We start from the raw sequence: 5,117 nt of genomic DNA, 5'->3' as shown, positions 1-5,117 counted from the left end.
TTGTAGAAAGAATTAAACTCTCTTGCTTCGCTTATATCTATTTAGAGAGTTGACAGGAATTGGTCATTCACATGGTTAGTCATAAAATCCTACATAAAACTTGTAGATCACTGAATATGATATGTTTGATTCCTTGCAATAGTTTTGCGATATAAAGATGGTGATATTAGAGCCATGCTAGTGGGTAGTTGTGGACTGTAGAAATACTTGTGTTGAAGTTTGTGATTCCCGTAGCATGCACATATGGTGAACCGTTATGTGATGAAGTCGGAGCATGATTTATTTATTGATTGTCTTCCTTATGAGTGGCGGTCGGGGACGAGCGATGGTATTTTTCTACCAATCTATCCCCCTAGGAGCATGCGTGTAGTACTTTGTTTCGATGACTAATATATTTTTTCAATAAGTATGTGAGTTCTTTATGACTAATGTTGAGTCCATGGATTATACGCACTCTCATCCTTCCATCATTGCTAGCCTCTTCGGTACCGTGCATTGCCCTCTCTCACCTCGAGAGTTTGTGCAAACTTCGCCGGTGCATCCAAACCCCGTGATATGATACGCTCTGTCACACATAAGCCTCCTTATATCTTCCTCAAAACAGCCACCATACCTACCTATCATGGCATTTCCATAGCCATTCCGAGATATATTGCCATGCAACTTCCATCATCATCATATATATGACTTGAGCATTTATTGTCATATTGCTTTGCATGATCGTAAGATAGCTAGCATGATGTTTTCATGGCTTGTCCATTTCTTGATGTCATTGCTACGCTAGATCATTGCACATCCCGGTACAGCTGTAGGCATTCATATAGAGTCATATCTTTATTCTAGTATTGAGTTGTAAGTAAATAAAAGTGTGATGATCATCATTATTAGAACATTGTCCCAAGTGAGGTTATCAAAATAAAAGAGGCCAAAGAAGCCCAAATAAAATAAAAGAGGCCAAAGAAGCCCAAATAAAAAAAAGTGGCCAAAGAAGCCCACAAAAAAAGAGAAAAAATAAAAAATAAAAATAAAAAATAAGAGAAAAGAGAGAAGGGACAATGTTACTATCCTTTTACCACACTTGTGCTTCAGAGTAGCACATGTTCTTCATATAGAGAGTCTCTTGAGTTATCACTTATATACTAGTGGGAATTTTCATTAAGAACTTGGCATGTATATTCCGATGATGGGCTTCCTCAAATGCCCGAGGTCTTCATGAGCAAGCAAGTTGGACGCACACCCACTTAGTTTCAGTTTGAGCTTTCATACACTTATAGCTCTAGTGCATCCGTTGCATGGCAATCCCTACTCCTCGCATTGACATCAATTGATGGGCATCTCCATGGCATGTTGATTAGCCGCGTCGATGTGAGACTTTCTTCCTTTTGTCTTCTCCACACAACCTCCACCATCATATTATATTCCACCTATAGTGCTATATCCATGGCTCATGCTCATGTTGTTGGGGAACGTAGTAATTTCAAAAATTTCCTACGCACACGCAAGATCATGGTGATGCATAGCAACGAGAGGGGAGAGTGTGTCTACGTACCCTCGTAGACCGAAAGCGGAAGTGTTAGCACAGCGCGGTTAATGTAGTCGTACGTCTTCACGATCCAACCGATCAAGTACCAAACGCACGACACCTCCGAGTTCTGCACATGTTCAACTCTATGACGTCCCTCGAACTCCGATCCAGCCAAGCTTTGAGGAAGAGTTTCGTCAGCACGACGGCGTGGTGACGATGATGATGTTCTACCGACGCAGGGCTTCGCCTAAGCACCGCTACGATATTATCGAGGTGGACTATGGTGGAGAGGGGCACCGCACACGGCTAAAAGATCCAAGAGATCAATTGTTGTGTCTATGGGGTGCCCCTCTCCTCCGTATATAAAGGGGGGGAGGAGGAGATTGCCGGCCAAGGGGAGAGGCGCGCCCAAGGGGGGGCAATCCTACTCCAAGTAGGTTTGGCCCCCTTTCCTATTCCAAGTAGGAGAAGGGGGAAGGAGGAGGTGGAGAGAAGGAAGGAGAAGGGGGGCCGCCGCCCCCTTCCCTTTCCCAATTCGGATTGGGGCAAGGGGGGCCGCGCGCCACCTCCTGGCCTCCCTCTCTCCTTTCCACTAAGGCCCATAAGGCCCAATAGCTTCCCGGGGGGGGGGTTCCGGTAACTCCTGGTACTCCGATAAATGTCCGAAACCTCCCGGAACCATTCCGGTGTCCAAACATACTCGTCCAATATATCGATCTTTACGTCTCGACCATTTCGAGACTCCTCGTCATGTCCGTGATCATATCCGGGACTCCGAACTACCTTCGGTACATCAAAACACATAAACTCATAATATAACCGTCATCGAACTTTAAGCGTGCGGACCCTACGGGTTCGAGAACTATGTAGACATGACCGAGACACATATCTGGTCAATAACCAATAGCGGAACCTGGATGCTCATATTGGCTCCTACATATTCTACAAAGATCTTTATCGGTCAAACCGCATAACAACATACATTGTTCCCTTTCTCATTGGTATGTTACTTGCCCGAGATTCGATCGTCGGTATCTCAATACCTAGTTCAATCTCGTTACCGGCAAGTCTCTTTACTCGTTCCGTAATACATCATCCCGCAACTAACACATTAGTTGCAATGCTTGCAAGGCTTAAGTGATGTGCATTACCGAGTGGACCTAGAGATAACTCTCCGACAATCGGAGTGACAAATCCTAATCTCGAAATACGCCAACCCAACAAGTACCTTCGGAGATACCTGTAGAGCACCTTTATAATCACCTAGTTACGTTGTGACGTTTGGTAGCACACCAAGTGTTCCTCCGGTAAACGGGAGTTGCATAATCTCATAGTCATAGGAACATGTATAAGTCATGAAGAAAGCAATAGCAACATACTAAACGATCAAGTGCTAAGCTAACGGAATGGGTCAAGTCAATCACATCATTCTCCTAATGATGTGATCCCGTTAATCAAATGACAACTCTTTGTCTATGGCTAGGAAACATAACCATCTTTGATTAACGAGCTAGTCAAGTAGAGGCATACTAGTGACACTCTGTTTGTCTATGTATTCACACATGTATCATGTTTCCGGTTAATACAATTCTAGCATGAATAATAAACATTTATCATGATATAAGGAAATAAATAATAACTTTATTATTGCCTCTAGGGCATATTTCCTTCAGTCTCCCACTTGCACTAGAGTCAATAATCTAGATTACACAGTAATGATTCTAACACCCATGGAGCCTTGGTGTTGATCATGTTTTGCTCGTGGAAGAGGCTTAGTCAACGGCTCTGCAACATTCAGATCCGTATGTATCTTGCAAATCTCTATGTCTACCACCTGGACTTGATCCCGGATGGAGTTGAAGCGTCTCTTGATGTGCTTGGTTCTCTTGTGAAATCTGGATTCCTTTGCCAAAGCAATTGCACCAGTATTGTCACAAAAGATTTTCATTGGACCCGATGCACTAGGTATGACACCTAGATCGGATATGAACTCCTTCATCCAGACTCCTTCATTTGCTGCTTCCGAAGCAGCTATGTACTCCGCTTCACATGTAGATCCTGCTACGACGCTTTGTTTAGAACTGCACCAACTGACAGCTCCACCGTTCAATAAAAACACGTATCCGGTTTGCGATTTAGAATCGTCCGGATCAGTGTCAAAGCTTGCATCGACGTAACCATTTACGACGAGCTCTTTGTCACTTCCATAAACAAGAAACATATCCTTAGTCCTTTTCAGGTATTTCAGGATGTTCTTGACCACTGTCCAGTGATCCACTCCTGGATTACTTTGGTGCCTCCCTGCTAAACTAATAGCAAGGCACACATCAGGTCTGGTACACAACATTGCATACATGATAGAGCCTATGGCTGAAGCATAGGGAACATCTTTCATTTTCTCTCTATCTTCTAAAGTGGTCGGGCATTGAGTCTTACTCAACTTCACACCTTGTAACACAGGCAAGAACCCTTTCTTTGCTTGATCCATTTTGAACTTCTTCAAAACTTTGTCAAGGTATGTGCTTTGTGAAAGTCCAATTAAGCGTCTCGATCTATCTCTATAGATCTTGATGCCCAATATATAAGCAGCTTCACCGAGGTCCTTCATTGAAAAACTCTTATTCAGATATCCTTTTATGCTATCCGAAAGACTATATCATTTCCAATCAACAATATGTCATCCACATATAATATCAGAAATGCTACAGAGCTCCCACTCACTTTCTTGTAAATACAGGCTTCTCCAAAAGTCTGTATAAAACCATATGCTTTGATCACACTATCAAAACGTTTATTCCAACTCTGAGAGGCTTGCACCAGTACATAAATGGATCGCTGGAGCTTGCACACTTTGTTAGCTCCCTTTGGATCGACAAAACCTTTCGGTTGCATCATATACAACTCTTCTTCAAGAAATCCATTCAGGAATGTAGTTTTGACATCCATTTGCCAAATTTCATAATCATAAAATGCGGCAATTGCTAACATGATTCGGACAGACTTAAGCAAAGCTATGGGTGAGAAGGTCTCATTGTAGTCAATCCCTTGAACTTGTCGAAAACCTTTTGCAACAAGTCGAGCTTTATAGACAGTAACATTACCGTCAGCGTCAGTCTTCTTCTTGAAGATCCATCTATTCTCGATGGCCTGCCGATCATCGGGCAAGTCAACCAAAGTCCATACTTTGTTCTCATACATGGATCCCATCTCAGATTTCATGGCCTCAAGCCATTTTGCGGAATCTGGGCTCACCATCGCTTCTTCATAGTTCGTAGGTTCGTCATAGTCTAGTAACATAACCTCCAGAACAGGATTACCATACCACTCTGGTGCGGATCTTACTCTGGTTGACCTACGAGGTTCAGTAACAACTTGATCTGAAGTTTCATGATCATCATCATTAACTTCCTCACTAATTGGTGTAGACGTCACAGGAATCGGTTTCTGTGATGAACTATTTTCCAATAGGGAGCAGGTACTGTTACCTCATCAAGTTCTACTTTCCTCCCACTCACTTCTTTCGAGAGAAACTCCTTCTCTAGAAAGGATCCATTCTTAGCAACGAATGTCTTGCTTTCGGATCTGTGATGGA

This window comes from Aegilops tauschii, chromosome 7 (assembly GCF_002575655.3).
Source record: "Aegilops tauschii subsp. strangulata cultivar AL8/78 chromosome 7, Aet v6.0, whole genome shotgun sequence".
Lineage (NCBI taxonomy): Eukaryota > Viridiplantae > Streptophyta > Magnoliopsida > Poales > Poaceae > Aegilops > Aegilops tauschii.
Note: the sequence above shows the minus strand (reverse complement) of the source record.